This window comes from Ursus americanus, chromosome 2 (genome assembly GCF_024610735.1).
Source record: "Ursus americanus isolate L20-20 chromosome 2, mUrsAme1.1.p, whole genome shotgun sequence".
NCBI classification, from domain to species: domain Eukaryota; kingdom Metazoa; phylum Chordata; class Mammalia; order Carnivora; family Ursidae; genus Ursus; species Ursus americanus.
Genome location: NC_142128.1, coordinates 66,324,296 through 66,344,481, shown reverse-complemented (window position 1 = coordinate 66,344,481; position 20,186 = coordinate 66,324,296). Strand labels below are relative to the sequence as shown.

The following is a 20,186-nucleotide window of genomic DNA, read 5'->3' as shown; positions in this document are numbered from 1 at the left end:
TGGAGGAACAGCCACCCACTGGCTCTTTCACCCACTTTCCAGTTTCAAAAACAGACTCAGTGCTTCTGTGGAGTCAGGCAGCGGTCTGTCTGCACAGGACCCAGACAGAGCCTTCACGATGCACACCTTTCTCTTGGGGCTAGCCACTTCTCAGAAATCCACGGAAGATCCACTTATGTGGCTGACCTTGGACCCACCCTCCCGCAGCCACTGGCCTCCTGGGCCTCCCTCTCCTTCCACGTCCCGTTGGATGCGATAAGCTTAGAGAAGGTACACGCAGCCTAATTCCACCCCAATCACAAAATATCAGGAAAGACCCCGCACTTGACCCAGTACTTTGTACACAGTAGATACTCAATAAATATTACTGAATAAATGAAGACTACTCTCAAATATTTAAAAAAGAAAACCCTACCAAGCCCACCCGAGTTTTTAAAATCACTGATCACATTGCCCCTATTTATTTGCAAAGATAAAGGATCAGTTTCAAAATTCTTTAGTATTAATTGGTGCTTATTAGGCGCCAAGCATTTTACAAGTATGAGCTGGTTTCCTTTCCACAACCTGTGAGATGGAACCCCATCTTACAGATAAGCACACTAAGGCTCAAAGAGAGGTAAAGAAACACGTCCAAGGTCATAGAGCCGGTAAGCAGTGGCCACAGGACCCTAACCCAGAGGTATCCAACTTTAGAGATGGTGATCTTCGCGGCATACCAGGCCGCCTCTAACGGTGCACGAATAGAACAGAATGGAGAGAGACGGACGCAAAGGGGAGGCAGAGAAGTACACAGGAAGGCTGTAGCAACCCAGTTGGAGTCTGCCTGCTGCCTTACCCTGGGGAACTGCTTTTGAGGTTGGGTGAGTTTTGCTGAAGAAAAGTGAAGAGGGTCAGGCCCTCGCTCATCTCGCCCCCCTTCGATTTTTGGGCTAGTTCGCCCACTACCTGGGCAACCTGGAATTTCATTCAGTGCTGCTGGGCTTGGTTCTCTGAGCCTGCGAAGGCCAGGGAGCTGCAAGGACGCGTCCTGGCGACAGACGTTCCCTGCTTCCCTCCCCACGAGTGAGAAGGACTAGTGGGCCCAGGGGGCTGGCAGCATTGCATCAGGAAACACAAGCGCTCTGACCTGCCAGGGAGGAACACGGCTGTTGGCCGCCCCCCCCATGCATGCCCGCTTCTGCCTGACAGGTGAACAGCTGTGCTCTACATCTGTCTGTCCATCTGTCTTGCTCTCAGGGGCCGGGAGAGAGCTGATGCTCCTGAGAGAGGTGGCCCTGGACCTGAAGCAGCTCCCTGACTCTGGAGATTGGTCAGCAGGGACTAGAAAGGTGGGGCTGGAGGAAGAGCATGCCTCTCTCTCCATCCAAAACCCCGCCCCCTCCCCACCGCCATGGCCCTCTCGCTGTCCCCCCCCCTTCCTCACTGGCTCCCCCAACTCTGCCTGCCAAGCTCTGCAAATTACCACACATGCCAATAAGTCATTAGAAACCAGAACGGCAAATGCGGGATTGCCATGGAGACCGATACCAGGAGCCAGCAGCCCCGGCCGGGCCGTGGCTCAGGTGTGCTGTGGGGAGAGCTGGGAGGGCCCACATGCCTGGCAGAGGGGAGATAAGGTGCTCTGCTCTCAGGGTGCTGATTCCGGGCCTTGGCCCCCACCCCCACCCCTGGCCTGGCCCTGCACCCCTGCAGAGAGTCAGGTGCTGCGGGAGGGCAGGTGCGCAGGGGTGGGGGGGGACAGGGGGCTGAGCCCCACCCTTCATGGAGGTGTGCCTGCACCCTGAGGAGGTGGCTGTGATGGGGCCCAGCTGGGGCCTGGCCCTGGGGCCCCCTAAGCAACCTGGGCTGACGGCCTGGGTTTAGAGGAAACTGAGCTCGGGAGGGGCTGCAGGCAGGACCAGCACTCAGCAACACTCGCTCCTCTTCCGGAGCTTGGAAGTCACTTTTGCTTCTGCCCGGGCTCAGCACAGCACCGGGTCTTTGCAGGGAAACACACACACATAACATTTGTTGAAAACAGATGAGTGGACGAGCAAATGCATGTAAGCACCCGAGATTTCTGACAAGACAGGAGCCCCTGCCCTTCCACTAGCTCGGTGTGGCCTCTGACACAGGCCCTTCTCTCGGGCCTCAGTTTCATTATCTGGAAAATAACTGGATCGTGTTTGACACACAGTGTATTTCCAACCGAGCAGCCCAGAGCTTCCAAGTTATGAAGGGGTTCCTCTGTGGTTAGGGGCCGGGAGGAGGCCGAGGCGTGGAACTCTGGTCCGCGGGCTTTGCTCCACCGACAGCAGCCTTATTAGTAATCTCCTGCTGCCGCTGCCACGTACTACACAAATTTGGGGCTTCAAACAACCCATTTTGTTATCTTACAGTTCAGACGGCCGGAAGTCCAAAATGGGTCTCGCTGGGCTAAAACCAGAGTGTCGGGCAGCTCTGTGCTCCTTCTGGAGGCTCTGAGGGGAGGATCTGCTTCCTTGCCTTCTCCAGCTTCTACAGCTGGCCACGTTCCTTGGCTCACGGCCCCTTCCATCTTCTCAAGAGGCAAGTCTCATCAGGTCTTTTCTCACCTCTCACTGCTCTAACAACGACTTCTGTCTCCCTTTTCCACCTTCGAAGGACCCTTGTGATCGATTACATTGGACCAACCTGATTAATTCAGGATAATCTCTTTATTTGAAGGGCAGCTGATTAGCAATCTTAATTCCACCTGCAACCATAACGCTCTGCCATATAACATAACATAGTCACAGGTTCTGGGGATTCGTAGGCGAACGTCTTCAGGACGCCATGAGTCTGCCTACCACACACATACCGTTGACCACAGAATTCAATGCATTGACCCACCCGTCCCTACCATGCTCCCTTAAAAATCCATGTATAATTTTTGACTCTCCCAAATCTCAAAAACTGAACTACTAATAGCCTACTGCTGACTTTCCAGAAGCCTTTCTGGTAACATGAACTGCTGACTAACACGTATTTTGCACGTTATACGTATTATATACTGTATTACAATAAAGTAAACTAGAGAAAAGATGTTGTTAAGAATGTCATAAAAGGGGGTGCCTGGGTGGCTCCGTCAGTTAAGCGTCCAACTCTTGATCTCAGCTCAGGTCGATCTCACGGTTGTGAGATCAAGCCCTGTGTTGGGCTCCATGCTGGGGGTGGAGTCTACTTGAAAAGAAAAAAAAAGTCAAAAGGAAGAGAGAATATATTTACAGCGCTGTACTGTATTTATTGATACTGTAAGTTTTTGTCATTTGTTTATAAGATGAATCATCTGTCAGTACCAATATCGATACCGTCTTACATGATAAAAAGTGCCGTAGGAGTAGCACGTGTTACTAACGCTGGACATCAAAAATGAGAAGGATAGGACAAAGAAATTCATATTTATTTACAAAACAGTTTTTCCGATATATTTATTGAAAAACACCCCCATATAAGCAGATCTGCACGGTTCACACCTGTGCTATTCAAGGGTCAGCTGTTTGTTTTGAAAAAAAAAAAAATGGATCAATTTCTAGAAATGTTTGAAAGCCACATGACCAGAGGACTCTCAGTTGCCACCAGTTTTAAAGTGCTTTGACCTGGACGCCTTCTTTCCTCCCTGGGGGATCCTTGCAAGGAAATCCAGGGGAACTCTGCAGACTGCCCCTTGAGCGTGAATGTTGACAGGCTCAGGCTGTCCCAAGGGGGTGTGCAGAGAGATGGGTCTCCGTGTCCACCAGACAAGAAGGAAAGCGTGAGGGATGTTTTGGGGGAACCCACCTGTCTCCTCACCATTCCGTAAGCACCCCTCTATTCAGACTCCTCTGCCGTCATCTGTTCTTATTTTTATTTCCAGGGAAGGTCAGAGGAAACCGTGTGCGCAGCGCACGGTCTCTCCCATCAGAGTGAAAGTTCCCTGAGGCCATGACCTTATTCTTTGTTGCCCATTATCCAATTCCATCTCTTGGCACTGCACCTGGTGCAGAAGAGATACTGATTTCATAGTCATAAAGTTGAGATAGCATCCTTCTTTCCCGCACCCTGACCTTCAATACTGTCTGTCTTCTTCCTGGATTTATCCAGAGGAGTCCCCAGATTATTTATAACACACTCCGGAAACAGTACGCAAGTTCTTTTGCAGGTGGGACAGGCCCTGACTTGCCCCTGGGGAACGTGGTGGCCTCAGCTCCTCCCACACTGCATGGCCTCTGTTCTCCCCTCTGCAAGACACCCTCTGCTGACCACCGGTGACCCAGTACAGTGAAACAACGAAACTCTTACAAGAAAGGTGCCCTGGGTGTTCATCACGGCCCTGGTGTGTGAAGACTTCATGCAAATTCCTCACCCTCTCTCAGCCTTATTTTTACCCTTGGTATAAGCCGACAGCTCCTTCTCATCGCTCCCTCTGTACGTCCCAGGGGAGGCTGGAAAAGAAATGCGATGTGGTGGGGAAAGCTATTCTTTGGAGGAGTGGCCCTGGGGACATGGAGGAGGGAAGGAACTCGCATTCACTGAGCGTCTACTTTGTAGCAGGCACTTTACACAGATTAGCTCGTTTAATGTGGTGCTTGAGAACCAGGGCTCTGGCGTCGGAAAGGTTTGGGGCTGAATTCTGGCTCTGCCACTCGCCGGCTGCGTGTGGCCTCTGGCAAGTTACTTAATGGTTCCCAGCTTGGTTTCCTCAACTGTAAAATGGGGGAAAACCATATCTACTTCACAGCGTTCTGTGGATTAAATGAGATAAATGAGGTGAAGCCTTTGGCACACCCTCAGTGCCCCCCAAGGTTAGCTTTTGCTCTTAACAACCCCAAGAAGTGGGTACTATTAACCCGGATTTACAGATAAAGAAACAGAGGCTCAGAGAGGTTAGGTCAAACGCGCAAAGGCCTGTGGCGAGGGAAGGGGCTCTAACACAGCTCTGATTCCAGCCCCCTCCGGACTGAGCCATGAGGAGCTTCGGGCTTAGGCCTGCGTTTTCCAGGTGGTTGTGCCAGGAGCCTCCGGGGTGAGCTGCTGGGCTCTCCTTTCTCAGGCTGCCCATGGACCAGAGGAGGGGGAGAAGGCTGTTGAGCAGACGGCTTTGCCCACATGACCCTTGGCTCTTGCTCTTTGGCCCGCGGCTGGGGCGGGGAGGGTCCGCCTGTGTCTCGGGTGGGCGAGGGCACAATCAATGGATCCCACTCCACTGCAGAGCAATCTCTCCCCACGTAACAGGACTGAGCTCCAACTGCCAAGCCCCAGGCAGCCTCTCTCCAAGGGTGAGGACAGACTCACAGTCCCCACGGGGGAATGTTTGCTCCCTTCGGCACAACTTTATTTTCAGTTCACTCCAAGTGAACTAACTGGAATGGCCTAGGACTAACCCACCCGACAGGAATGCAGGCAGTGAGGGGAAGGGAGGCAAGAAGCTGGCTGAAGACCGGGTAGAAAAATGGAGCTCCTGGGAATTCCAGAGAACCAGCCCGGGGCACGGGGCAGGGGTGGAGGGGTCGGGGTGGGGGGAGGCTGGTGGATGGCAGCAGACCAGGAGAGTGCAGATATATGAAAACAGCTGGAGAGCTGGAAACAGGGCCTTCTCAAAGCAAGAGGGCTTCACACGACAGAGGTGGCTGGCTCTGCAGAGGACAGGGCAAGAGCACAGGAGAGTGGTTTTCATTCTCTAAAGGGCTGCTCTCCCGTCCCGGGACGGTGGGGTCAGGGCTATGCCAGCCACTGAGGGCCTGCCCTTGGGAGCTTACACACTGCCTTCCTCCCATGCGTGCCCCTGCCTCGGTCACCCTTCTCCCCCTCCCGCTCCCCGAGCTGCAAGCTCCCCACGGGAGAGCCCTCCCCTCTGCAGAGCCACACCGCACCCCCTTTCCCAGGCCCAAGTCAGACGCACCTCCTCGAGCAAGCGTTCCTATACACTCCCACACAGAGCTTGCAGTTCTGATAACATTTATAGTCTAAATCACACAGTTTAGCACTTGGTTTTAAATAACTGTCTGGTATTATTCCCTCGTTATTGCTTGTGAGTGTAGTTTTGCCTCCCTAACTGACTGGTGATTGTCCTTACCAGTAAAGATCATGTCTTAGGCTTCTTTACATTCTCCCCCACCCCACAGCCCACCCTGCCTAGGAGACAGTCCCCGTGAAAAGGGGACTTAGTGAGTAAGGACTGATGGACCACATTGGCTTCGATGGCTGGAGAACTTTCTGACCAGCCACCCACGGAAACACTGAAATGGACAGCGGAAACCTCAGGTTTTAAAGGGTCGGGTCCTGTCACCCCTGCCCTAATCCCTGCAAAGGCTCCCCATCTGGCTCTGAGGAAAACTCTTCACTCCAACTCCAGGGAGCTCCAGGATCTGGGCTCCTAGTGTCCCTCAGACCCAGCAGGCACAGCCCCGCCTCTGAGCCCCTGCACCTGCTGCTTCCTCTGCGTGGAGCGCCCTTCCCATCTTACTTCCACTTCATCTTTATTCACGTGTCACCTTCTCAGCAAGGTCTCCCCGGGCCACCCTGCACAGAATTACAAACTCTCCTCTTCCTAACACAGACTCTCCCACCGCCCCCCTCCTTGCTTTATTTATTTATTTATTTTTTAGCACTTGCCATTCTCAAACACACTATTCATTTTACTGTATTCCCCAGACCATAAAGTATAAGCTTTACAAGGGCAGAGGTCTCTGGTTGCTCACTGTTGTCGGTCCCCCCAGTGCCTGGCACAGATGCTTAATAAATACTTGCTGAATGAAGAGACCCCAGTTCCACCCTGTGTCTGAGACGGCTCAGAGATGGGCCATGGACAGGAAAATTCTGGAAGTCCCTTCTAGAAGCGGGATGCCAGCATTCCACTCCTGGCCCAATTCCGGGGAAGCACCTTCTGAAGTTCAGAGGCCTGGAGCTGTGTGAGCCCCAGCTACCTTCATCTCACTGGGAGGTCTGTCCAAAAGTGGGGGGGGGCACTGCCAGGCAAGGTCAAGTGTCAAGTCCAACCACCTCCTGATACACAGCTTTTACATTTCTGGCTTGCTCAGCAGCTGTCCCTCTGTGGTCGCTCCCTCCCCTGGATGTCACACGACTGCCCTCCCAGGCCAGACACTTCATCACCTGCCTTTGAATGTTCATTTCGAGAACACTTTGTAGAGGAACATAACCTTTTCTGCCTTTCTTCTCTCCTCCTCCTTTGTCTTTAAAAAGACGGGGTCAGGTAAGACAGAGCCGCTGTTCCTGGGGGACCCATGCTGGCCGCCCAATACTGCTGCCCCTTCTGGCAAATGTGTTTTTCCTGGATGATCCATCTGGGACGTGTGTGTAAATATGAAGGATTGTACTTGTTCCTCCCAAGACCCATGGGTCTCCCTCGTTAGAGACACCCCACTGACAGCACTAACTCCCAGCCATCCATACCTAATCTGCCTAATCTGGGGTTTGCACCCCATCCTCACATCTCCCAGAAGTCACCTTCATATCGGTTACCACTACTGTGGCTGTGGGGCCTGGCTCTTAGGGTCCCCCTTCTCTGAGGCCATGGCTCTCTGCGGCCCCAGAGGCACTTAGCTGAAACAGAAGGAAACAATGTTGGCTCTCGAAGAACCGTGACCTACAGGGGCAAGAGAGGGGAGACCCTCTCTGACGGTCCCCTAAAGGGGATGGGCAGTTCCTAGCTGGGACAGGACTTGGGAAATTTTCACTCTAGGGAGGGAAGGGAATGGGCAAGATGCCCCGAGAATGTTCCAGGTCCAAGGGGCACTGGATTCTGGAAGTCGTTCAGGAGCAGCAGCCCTCGGGTCAGAGAGAAGATTAACTCCTCTGTTTTGTTCTTTTTTTTTTTCTAGCTGCGCTCCTTGAGCAAGTTACCGAACCTAAGTCTTGCTTTCCTTGCATTTAAATTCAAGATAAAAGTAAAAGTACCCACCTCATAGGGGAGGATTTAATGGGCAACCGTCCGTAAAGCACTTGACACAGCGCCGGGCACATAGTAAGTGCTCAATAAATGCTTGCAGCTATCATGAGTGCCATTTCAGTGTGAGTGGTGGCGGCTGAGACACAGGTGTTGCCCCAGGAACCCCTTGCCTCCCCTTCAACTCAGGGCCCACTTCGAGTCCATCAAATGCTGATTAGCAGGAAGGAGTGCATGGAAGAGAAACTGAGTTCTAAACCAAACCTGGTTCTACTCACCTCCTAAAAGGCAGCTCCCTCGGCCCATGTGACCATCCGGAAGGCCATGGTCGTGAGACCCATCCCAGCAGGGCTACTCCAGATCCCTTGCCCAAAGGCCAGCCATGTTAGGCTGAAAAGGGTGGGGATGTTCCGGGCAACCTGCCAGCCCCCCTGGAAGCTCGGCTCTGAGCCCTGGAGACAAAAAGCCCAAGGCGGGACGTGTCCAAGGTGTTCCTGCTAGTCACACAGGGCAACGTGCATATGGTGCGGCACCTTTTCATCCACGACTCCGGGGACCCAGGCCCCTCGGCAGCATGGTCCCTGTCCTTTGAGAGCCACTTCCTAACCCGCAGACAGGGCCAGTTCACCTCTCTACCTGCGCACCTCTCTATTATAACACCTGCTTCACTGTTGCGGGACTGACCCCCACTCAATGGTAACAGTGGTCACACAGCACTTACTGTGCCAGGCACGGTTCTGAGCTCGCCACGTGGATTCACTCATTTCATCATCATAACGACCCTGCGAAGTAGGTACTGCGATTATCCCGTTCAGATACAAGGAAACTGCGGCGCAGAGAGGTTAGGTGACATGTTCACCGTCACTCAGCGAGAAGGGGAGCTCCAGCCAGGTGGAGCCTGGATTTGAACCCTCGCGGTGTGGCTCCACATTCTATACTCTTACCGTCAACTCCTGGAAGGCAGGGGCGACGTCTGAGGAGTCTCTGTCCCTAGCACCTAGCAAGGGGCTGGGCACACAGTAGGTGCTTAGAAAAGACAGGCTGACTGCATAAGCCAATGCCTGTTTAAGACTAACTTGGTGAATATTCCAGCCTCTGAGCTGCAGGACGGAGAAACCAAGACTCCCAGGGACACAGAAGATAAAGGTGCCCTTCTTACTCGCTCTTAGCGTGCCCACCGCACAGCCTGTCTGCCCTCTCTGCTTATGTCCTGTCTCTTGCCTTGCTTTTTTTTGTTTCTTGGTTTATCTTCTGCCTTCGTGCTCCTCCCCTTTTGTTCCTGATCACTCTCCCCCTTTCCCGCCCCATCCAGCCCCTGCCAGTTGTCCTTCCCGGTAGCTCTTGCGTGCTTCAAAGCCTCCCACTCCCATTCTTGGCCTTGGAGTTTTATAGAGCCCAGACTAGCCCCAGGAGGCTGAGAACGCCAGTGATATTGACTCATTACACTGGCCAGGGACCAAGCTCCTTCACCCTGACCCTGAATGAAAACAGCAGTTTCCCATCAATTCTACCTGGACGCAAAGTGGGGTGCGGGTGGAGGGTGGCTGCCTGCCTACGCTTGTCACCCATCCGTGTGGGATGACACAGATCCACTGCCCTCCCTGCCTCCTCTCTCAGGGTCCCACCTCCTCTAGGAAGCTCTCCTGGAGCCCTTGAGAAAGCTTATTCATGCAACCATACAGCAGATCCTTATATATTCTAATACTCTGAGGAGAGGAGACATGCTTCTGAAAAATTCGGTTACAATGTAACTTTGGACAGCTGTGCAAGTGGCCATATGTCACAGACATCACAGAGGCCAAAGGAACTGCAGACAATCCGTGATTTCAAAACAGAGACCTATGTGACCTGGGGCAAGCAGTTTATGCTCTCTGGTCCTCAATGTTCTAGCTATGAAGAAGGGCACGGTGATCTCGACCTTAGGTTGTCAGGAGCATTGAATGGGATAATTTCTGTAAAGCTCCTGACAGATCGGTGCTCACTAGGTGCTAAGTAACACATTTGTTTCTTTCTCCGCTCTCGGTCTAAAACACTGGCCCTCCGCTCCACCTCTCAGATAACTGGTGAGATATGAACCGTCCAGCCTTTCAGATCAGACATGTCTTAAGGACAGGATGACCCTGGGTCTGTAAGCTCTGTGGTAAGTGGTATGCTGTAAGGAGCTGGGCCTGTCCTGTGAGAGAGGTCACTCACTATGATGATGATGACAGTTCACTAGGATTGTTCACACTACCCTCCCCGGCCCCCAGGCAGTGGGTCTTTGAAAAAGCCTGGTAGGCACAGAACTAATCTGCTGGGAAGTCCAAATACAAGTTCAGTTCTGCCCTGAGACGTGGAAGGTTTGTTTAATTGCTATATCCTCAGATCTTAAAATAGCCAGGCACATAGGTGCTTAATAAATTGCTGAACGGTTTTTTTTTTTTTTAAAGCAGTGGATTTTCTTTTTCTTTCAAATAAAAAGATGGATGGGGTTGGGCTATGAGGGGTAAAAGGCAGGGGATGGGGGCATGCCAAGGAAATGCAGCTGTCAGGCCCACCAGCCCAGGCTCCTCCTCTGAAAAGGGGATACAGCAAAGCCAACAGTGCGTGTGTCCCTACCTTCAGGACGTTTGGGAACCGAGCGCACATGCCTGGTTTGTGGTTTATGCTGCAGTTTTCAGAAGAGAAGGGGGGCAAAGGTGGAGACAGAGATCAGGAAGGGAAGGAGGGAGAGGTCTTGGAGAGCAGTGTGAGGGAAAGGGAGACAGGAGATGCCTGTGGAAGAAAGAGCAAGGGGAGGAGAGAAAGAGGAAGAAGGAGGGAGGCACAGGGAGAAAAGAACGGAAGTGGGGAGCAATCGTGGATAGTTACAGAGGAAAGCTGCTGTCTCAGCCCATGGGGGAATTCATCTCAGCTGACCCCTGAGTTCCCACTGTCTCTGCTGGCTCCTTGGGGTCAGGCCGTGCCAGGGGGAGGGTGTGCATTTGGGGGTGCTCTTAGATAGCAGGTGCCCACCAGGCCCTGGGCAGGTTTCCATCCTTGAAGCACTGGACCCTTAGTTCTATCCAGAGAATGAGGTCCCATCCAGGTCCAGAGGGACCCCCTAAGCAAGAAGGAGGACACTCGGTGTGAACCACCCAGGGGGAAGGAAAAGGGCCTGGAAGGCTCAGACCCCTAGCTGTGCCCTTCTCTTTCCTCTTCTCCACACAAGGGCACCTGGCCAGCCGGGAAAGTGGGTCAGGCCACCTACACCTGACTTTTTTTTTTTTTTTCTGGTAACAACAGGCAAGGGGGGGAGCTCAGGGCCCTAGACACAGCCCTTGCCCACCCCATGCCCAGTGATCTTTGTTGGTGAGACCTTTAAGAAGCAGGGGGCAGTGGGAACCGATCCTGGCCTTCTCACTCAGGAAGAAGACAGGGGCGAGAGCCCATCCCAGGCGGGCCGGGAAGAGGAAGTCTGCCCTGGGCCTGGGTACATGGAAAGACCCAAATCTCAATGATGGTGACCAAGCTGCTAGGGAGCTGCCTCCATTCCCCAGACCCAGGAAGGCTGTTCTCTCTACCATCCCACCACCTGGGGTCTTCAAACTGCGCAGTGACCGGTCCATCTCTGGCCACTGAAGCTGTGCCCAGCCCACCCCCCTCCCGACCCTGCCGGTCGCCCAATTAGAAGCTGCGTTGGCTCCGACAGATGGGAGCTGCGGCAGCCTGAGGAACAGTGCACAAAGCCCAGCTGACATTTTCCTTCCTGTTCTTTCGGCGGGGGAGGAAAACAGGGACGGGGGGGGGTGCGCAGCAACACCCCGAGGGCCCACCCCCAGTGCCCAGGTCTCCTGCACCTCTCTAGCTTCTCAGCTCAGCCCTAAATGGAGGTCGGTTCCCCCTCACCCAGCGGTTCCTCGCCGGCTGGGCAGCCAGAGCCTGCGCCGCCCTTCGCCTTCAGGACAGACGGACCACCTGTGGCTGGCCAACCCCTCCTATCTCCTGGGTGCCACGGTGGGCCCAGAGCTGTCCTTCCGAAGCCACTTCCCACTCCCAGAGCCCCCAGGCCCGGCCCAAGGCCGGCCCATCCCCCACCCCAAATGTCCCATCTCAGGCTGCGGACCGAGCCCTGCCGGCCCGGGAGAAGCCTGGCTCCTGGTTCCAGATACTTCGGACAGACACCAAGGCCACCGTGTCCCTCCGCAGGGGCACCCGAGCTCCAAGCAAGGGGAGGTCCCCGCGGCCCCAGAGAGCTTCCACCCCGCCAGTCAGCCCCTGTCCCACCCTCCCTATCCCCTCTGCCACCTCGCGGCTCCCCGACCTCTCCGGGCGCCGCTCTATCCAGCAACAGTTTGGGGCGGCTCGGGCCTCCCCGGGGGGATTAAGGCCCAGCCGCCCCCTCCCCCGCCGCCTCGGGTGCTGCCGCCTTCTTTACCTTCCCCAGCCCTGCCTCCGTCTGCCCCAGCGGCCACCTCCCTCCCCGAGTCCCCGGCTCCCGAGCCGGCGTCCCCGCGGCCGCCCCTCCCCCAGCCCCCGGCCGACCCCGGGAGGGAAACGGGGCGGCGGGGACCCCCGGGGCCGGCCGCTCCCGCCGCCACGCCGACGGCCCCCCCGCGCCGCCCGGGGTTCAGTCCGGGACTGCACACTCACCCGCGGGCGCCGTCCGGGCTCCCGGGAACGTCGTCCGCCGCCCGCACCTCCGCGCCCCGCTCGGCTCCGGCTTCGGCCCCGGGCTGGGCTGGGGGAGGCCGGGGCGCGCCCTCCCTCCGCGCCGCCGCCGGCGCAGGCCGGGCAGGGTCGCGGGCGCCTTCCCCGCCGCCGAGTCGTCCGGGGAGCGGTCCTGGGCCTCGGCCGGGCGAGCGCGGCCGCAGAATCGCAGTCCTCGCCGCCCCCGCCCGCGCCGTCCGCGCCCCGGGCTCCGCGCCGCCCTGCGCGTCGTGGCCGGAGGCTGGCGGGCGACAGCCGGGCGCTTCCTCCGCGCCGCGCGGCCGCAAGTGCACAGAGCAGGCCCTCGCGCGCCCCGCGCCCTTCCGCGCGCCCCTCCTCCCGGCTTCGCGCTCAACCTGCCCGCCCGCTTCGCCGCCGCTCTCCCAACCTCCGCGGCCCGCTCCGGTCGCCTCCTCCCCGTCTGCATGCCACGCCACCCCCCCCCCGCTCCAGTCCCGCTGCCAGTTTAACTCCTGAGTGGCCGGAGGCCCCCTCTCCCTAGCGCGCACACGCACCCCGGAGGGAGGAGTTGGGTGGGGCCGATGGTGAGGCTGGAGTCGCTGGGGCCGGGGGTGGTCCTGTGCCTTTGGACGCCAGGCTTGGCTGAGAGAAGGGGGCCGGGCGCCCGAATCTGAGGGGGAAAAGGGATGGGGTTCTGATACTGCCTCGCCTCTTGCAAAGGCCAGGAGCACAGAGGGGGAAATTCAGCAGCTTTTAGAGGACAGGTGCATGTCGCAGACATAGCGTGCTCCGAGGAGCACATTTTTGCTACCCTCTCAGGTTAACAGCGGACTGAGGAATGCAATGAGTGGGTTAGAACTTGTTCCTGGGCACAGGCACCTCTCATCCTAAAGAATGAAGTGGAATACTCACTCCACCCACCCCCCACCCCCCACCAGTTTTCACCCCCTTCCAGCATTGCCCCCTGAACTGGCAGCTCTGGAAGATCCCATCATGACCCCAAGTGAAGGATGGTAACCTACATAGGTGTTAGGCAGGAACTGGCAAGTCTGCTGCGGGGCTTGGCTTTGGGGGATGCCTGTTCTGCTGGCTGTGCTGTGAACACTGGGAAAGGAGAGCAGGAGCTGATCGGTGCTGAGGGTGGGTGCTGGGCTGCTGCCCGATGCCTTAGAAAAGCTGGGTCACTATCACTGGCTGGGGCTTAGGAGAGTGAGTCTTTGGCTAGAAGCAGCTGCTTGAGGCCCTTGCCTTGGTGGGGCCTTCAGCCTGGATCACTCAGAATGCACCCAGCCTCAGCTCCATGATAGGCCACACCCCGCTGATGGGTTTTGAGGAGGTCCTGCAGAACCAGCCCTTGGGGGTGGGCGAGGGGGAGCCCAAGGTATAGGGAGTCCCCCCCGGAGCCTCATCCATCCAGTCTGGCTTCCTTCTTTTGGGGCTTGAGCTCAATGCCTCCTGTGAGCTGAGCTCCGGACAGAACACTGACAGAGCTTTCTGGTTCTGTCTTTTCCAAGGGCACAGCCAGTGGTAACTCCATGCCTGGAGGCTTTTATAAAGTCAGCTTGCAAGACTGCGTGTTCTGTATGCACAGAGGGGGTTCTCACTCTCCTGTAGCCAATAAGCCCGTATTAAGTTCCCATTGTACCTCCTGAACCAGCCCTACCCCCCACCCTCCACCCCTGCCGTGGGACATAGTGGTCTCAAGGAGCTTAGGAGGATGAGTTGGAGGTATATGAAACAAATTTTAACATTTTGAGGCAATGGAAATGCCATAGAAATACAGAATGAAAAAGCCATTATTGGCTAGGGTTTATTCACGGAAGGTTTTATGGAGGAGTTGAGATTCAAGTTGAGTCCAGATGGTAGGATAGGATTTGAAGTGACAGAGAAAACAGGGACCAGCGAAGGCAGGGAAGTGGAGACAAGCAGCGTAGAACGGCTTGTGTGGAGGCTAGGGGGCGAGAGGGAATGCAGAGAGCTAGTGTTAGAGGCCAGGCATTTTCACATAGTTCTCCAATTTCCCCCTCTTAGTTGCTTCTTACCCCGTTGAACAGACAGGAGAATGGAGGCTCAGAGATCTACAGGCAGCATTTGAACCCTCTCCTAGAAACACACGATGCCCCTGCTACACACCGTATTGGAGATACGCATGCAGAGCGGGGGCCGCTGACGAGCCTGAATTGCCAGGTTGAGCAGTTCAGCTGTGGCTCAGGGCACAAGGGATTTGGGGTAAAAGAGGCAGGAAGGTGGGAGACCAGAGAGGAGGCTGTGCTAGGAGCGATGGGGAGGGAGCTGTGAGCGTGGAGAGTAAATGCTGTGGGCCTTTGTCAGGAAGACCTAGCAGAACTCTAACGCTGACTAATTGAGTGAAAGAGGTCAAAACTTGCCTCCAGGCTTTTGAGCAGGAGTGTTTGGGTCCTGCATCAATTCATTGGAGCCACCTCGCCTTCCTGAGGTCAGTGTATTCACAGACTGATCCTGAAAAGGAGGAAATGTCACCAGTCCTTTCCTCTCTCACTGACCTGAGCGTTCAATCGGGTGCCCGCCCCCCGTGGTACCTGTGCGTGCTGCCAGGGGTGTCCTCCGCTCCCGTCCCGACGGTGCGCCTCTGGCGGACGGAGACCATCCGGTGCAGCCTCACATCAAGGCTAGTGCCTGCCAGTAAATGCTGGACAACCAACTGCTGATGAACATTGGTGTTTGCCAAGGGGCTGGGTCCTAAGGGACAACCCCGTAAGACACACGGCGGGTAAGGGATAAGGGAATCACATTCCCTGTGGGGAGAGAATGAGGCAACGTTCTCTTGAGCTGACTCTCAATTTCACATAACCCAATGGGACAGAGGAAAGAACATAGGTGTTCGAGCCAGACGTTCGAAACTACTTATCACTTACTTTGTGTTGTGTCAGGAAAAATGCTTAACTTCTCTGAGCTCTAATTCTTTCCTACGTAAAAATATTAATTCAAGTGGTAGCAGTGAATGCCTGTTGAATACCAACCTGGAAGACACGATGCTAAGGCATTTATGCGTCAGCTCGTTGAGAAGTCCACCAACCCCAGGACTCTGGAGGTAAGGGGAGAACGTTTCATATTTACATACCTGGTAATCCTAGAGCTGAGATCTAAACCCAGGGCTCTCTGATGGCCAAGTCCAAGCACTGGACTCCCACCTAGCCACACTTCTTCAAAATGAGGGTAGCAACAAGAGCGTTCCTTCATACTCACAGGACTGTAGCGGGATGTAACAGGTTGCACGCATCTGGCATTGAGCACCTGTCTGGCACATAGCACGCCTCAGTAAGTGGGAGCCTCTCTCCCTCCCTCCCTTTCTCTCTCTCTCTCAACCTGGCTCCCATGGTGGCCACTCTGAGCCAGACACTTTGCTGGGAAAAGATGGGGACTCAGTTCAGTCTTTTGGAAGCTCTTAGGTAATTACCAGAGGACTTAATGGCCCTGTTACTGGCCTTTTGCACTGTAAGTTTAATCTCTAGGCTTAGCCATGCATAACTCCCTGCCAGGAAGGCTGGGACTCGTGACACCACAGTGTCTCTGGAGAAAGATGCTGGGTACACGCCCTTACAAGTGATCCTCACTCGTGATCCCCCACTGGGCTCTTAAAGTAGGGGTCAGACACGGAGCTAGTAGGCATGCTTTTGTGTGGTGGGGTGGTGAGGAGAGGAGGGCTTCTCCTGGCACCTGGCAGGTGAGCCGAGTCAAGGGAGGAAGGCTGGGAGTGTGGGGCCGCCTCCTGCTGTGGGCGTTCCACTGTGGAAGACAAGATGGCCTCTGCCCAGCCCCCACCTCAGGAGACCCTGGATGGGGCCTTTGGCATCACCGAGGACTGTTGCACCACCAGGGCCCCTAGCAGGTAGGGAGTGTGGCTCAAGCAGTGGTCCTTGGGCATCAGCTTCACCTAATGCATGTGTACAAATGCAAGACCCACTGGTCAGGGCGCCTGGATGGCTCAGTCGTTAAGCGTCTGCCTTCGGCTCAGGGCATGATCCCGGCGTCCTGGGATCAAGCCCCACATCAGGCTCCTCCTCTGGGAGCCTGCTTCTTCCTCTCCCACTCCCCCTGCCTGTGTTCCCTGTCTCTCTGGCTGTCTTTCTCTCTGTCAAATAAATAAATAAAATCTTTAAAAAAAAAATAAAAGAGCCACTGGTCTTCCTGAGAGCCAGATTCTGCAGTTCTCGGAATCTACATTTTGGCAAACTCTCCAGGTGATTCTGACTCAGGTCAGTGGAGGAACCCTGTTTTGAGACACGCTGGCCCAAGGTGCCCGTTGCTCCCTGACCGCTCCCTGCTTGAGCTCAGCGAGTACCAAGCCCCGTTCTAGCTGTTGGGAAAACAGTAAAAGGTGAACACAGGGTCCCTACCAGACGTGAGTTTGGGGGAAAGTTGATGAAGCTTAAACCGTAGGGTGGCTCTCTTGTGGCATGAGTGGAGAAAGCTCGGAGTTGTAGAGTGTTCTAGGTGGGGAGAAGAGGCCATTTTGCAAATAGAAAGCATTTTTATGTAAGCATTTCTGATCCACTGAATGAAGAGACATCAGAAGAAAGGGATCTGAGTTTCCAAAGCTTGTTTGCATTGCTGTGATTTCTCTAGTGCTAAAGAAATAGTACCATTGGATTGAATTTTCTATGGGCTCCTTTTCTTGAGAGACCCCCACAAAACCTGGCTCTTCCCTGGCCCCTGCCTTCAGGGAGTTTGCAGGATCCACAGATAGCCTGGGAACACAGAGGGCAGGAGGACACTGCAGATGGCAGAGCTGTGCGGAGCAGCAGGAGACCTCCGATTCCTGGAAAAGGCACTGCAGGTAAAAATGACGGAGGTTGAATCTGTTTTTGCCCAGAAACAATGTGATAATGGACATTCCTCACCAAGGTCCTGGTGCCTAATTTTCTATAGGAGTAAGTATACATACCATAAACACCACATTTAATCAACGGTAAATGATACACTTGTGCTCTGTTACTTTGAATCTGAGTATACAGAACAGCTCACCTGGGCAATATGGTAACCAAATCCCATTCTGTTTAATTTAATGTATTCAAAAGATTCCCAGGAGAACTGCTATTTTGGGGGGAATGCAGGAGGGAGTGGTGGAGAGGATCAGAGAGACTCCCCCTTCCCTCCATACGGAACCTGCATCGGCAAGAGGGAGACTCTCAGAAGTCCAAAGCTGGGGGACAAGATTTCGTACCCCATGGCGCGTCTGAAAAGAAACCAGCCAGGCAGCATCCTTCGTGGGCACACCTGGCTGATGCTGATGTGCATGTCTGTAAGTCAAGCACTGCCTACATACACCCCAGGAATGGGAGACATTTAAGATGGCTTGGGGTGCTTGAAATGGGATGAGGCTGATCTGGAATGATCTTTCTGAAGGACTACGTTTTTGAGAAGACACTTGAAGGCAGGCGCAGAAAATGGTTAGGTTTCTTGAGAGATTAGCACGAGGCATGCACAGGACATATTCATTTGACTTTTGACCCACCTCACTGTGACCCACGGGCTGTCAACAAGCCTTCGTCCCTAAGTGTTCATTTCCCACCTCGCATCTACTTCAATGTTTCTCAAACTGCCGGTGGAGACCCAATGAGTGGGTTACAATAAGAACTTGTTTTAAAACATGAAATAGAATAGGAGAAGACATACTTCATTAGTACTTCCATTCAGTTTCATGGAAACATATGTGTGTACTGAGTCATGGTGTTCAGTGTGTTTCTTACCATGGGTCTTGATCAAACCTGGGTTATTTATTCCCAAAGCCTGCAAATAAGATACACATGGGGTATCTCACACATAAAGAATAAAGTGTTACTTCTTGGCATTACTTTTGTTGCTTGTCTTCTTTTCCAATCAGACTCTATTCATTTCTGAACATTGCATTTCAGAACTGGTTCACAGGGCAAAGAAACTGGGACTTCATGTATCCGGATCCAGTCCTTTTCTCTTTGTACTATCTCTGACCCCCCTATTTTCCTTCTTAGTTTCTCTTAGAGAAGGAAGTCTTTGTGGTCTTACTTCCAATATTTGGATTAATTCCAACATAGATCTTAGAGCTCATAGGGCTCTCCAAAAAATCTTCCCCAAGGTCTGTCCCAGCAGCCACCACCTGGGTCTATTTTTGCTTTCTAAACTCATGCTTCCGAGGCTGGGTGTGCAAAAGAACCCCTGGGGAACTGATTAAAACGTAGTTTCCCGGATGCCACCTAGTAGGGCCGAAGTGGGGCTCTTGAACTGCATTTTTTACTAGCTTCCCCAAGTGATTCTGAGGACCACACTTTGAAGAACATTATTAATAAACCATGGAGAAAATTCCACTCTTTCCAGGATTCCTTCATCCCCCCACTCTTCCCCCATTCACTCCTGATTCTGATCACTCCACTCTGTTTCCCTTCTGCAGGAATAGTCTCGGTTTATGCCACTATGTTTATTTGCAGTCATTTGCACTCTGTCCAAGAAGTTACCTTATCTGGATATCCCGCCTTCCTACTTGAATTATAAACTCCCCCAAGGAACTGTATCATTCATTACTATTTCCCCAGAGCACACAGCAGAAGACCTTACTTCTGGCAGACTTCCCATAAGCTCTCTGTGCACAGGACAGAATCCTCCCATATATCCCCCTGCCCCTCCCGGCCCCTGGCCTCTGGGTGGGGGTTCCCATCCAGGAGTTTTTAGGGCAGGGGTAAGTGACTGGGTTGTTCTCTGTACATTGATTGGGTGATTTTGGCTCTGTCTGACTTTGTCCTTTTCATCTCACCTCCATGGATTTAGGGAGAAGTGAATCGGTAAAAACTTATGAGTCCAGGTGACCACCCTGGTTGTAGCTTCATCAAGGGCCATTATATTCTTCAGTTCTGGAAATGCATCGAACAGCAAAGGCAGAGGGCTGAACAGCAAGGCTAAAAAAGAATGAGGCAAGCCAGTGCCTTTACGGAAGCAGTCACTCTCAGGAGCTGACCCCACACTTGCAGGGCCCCGAGAGTGCGTGCCTTTATACATTTCGGCTCTAGGGGCTTCCCTGCCTCACCTTAGTGCCAGCGCAGTCCCAGCCTAGCTGCAGCCTAAAGCAAGCGCCCTGGGCCCTAAGTCCGACTGTCAGGCCTTACAATGGGCAGACGGAGAGAGGACTGAGGATTAACGGCTCTTCAGGTAGAGGTCGGCCTGGTCCATTTCCCTGCCCTGAGGAGCTGTCCTGCATGATAAGAGGCTTGGGTGAAAGGAACACCGAGCCCCTGAGTCTCTGCCAGGAGCATGCCAGGTGTTGTCTCAGTCCTTACGAGGCTCACGAGGCTGGGCTCCCAGCTAGGAGGAGGCCCCAGGTTCTCTGATGGAAGGCCACTGGATTTGTTTGTTTGTTTGCTTTTTTCCTTTCTACTCCCTCCATAACTCCCTTGCCTCTTGTGGGAAAGAGATCCCACAATCCCCAGGAGCCACTTTGACAAGTGGGGATTAAAATGTCCACCTTTGGAAATCTCATCTTTAGGCTTTATCCCTATTGTTCCTTCTGCCAGGAGTCACGTTTCTGCCCATTTAACCCCCAGGGGAGATGATGAACTGCCTGTCATTGGGCACGGCCTCTCTATGTAGGGACCCCGGGGCCTTTTGGTTCATAAAGTCTTTTTTGTGCTCTTTTTCTTCAGGCACTATAAACTCATCTCCTTTGCTG

General features: G+C 54.1%; 1 protein-coding gene across 1 annotated transcript in view; it reads right to left on the bottom strand.

Moving 5' to 3' along the window:
- LRRN2 (leucine rich repeat neuronal 2) overlaps nucleotides 1-12,920 on the bottom strand; it is a 62,296-nt gene extending 49,376 nt beyond the window's left edge. Inside the window, exon 1 of the mRNA XM_045787550.2 lies at nucleotides 12,494-12,920. The gene's annotated coding sequence lies outside the window, so the exon portion shown is untranslated. The remainder of the gene's footprint in view (nucleotides 1-12,493) is intronic.
- Nucleotides 12,921-20,186: the final 7,266 nt, after the last annotated feature.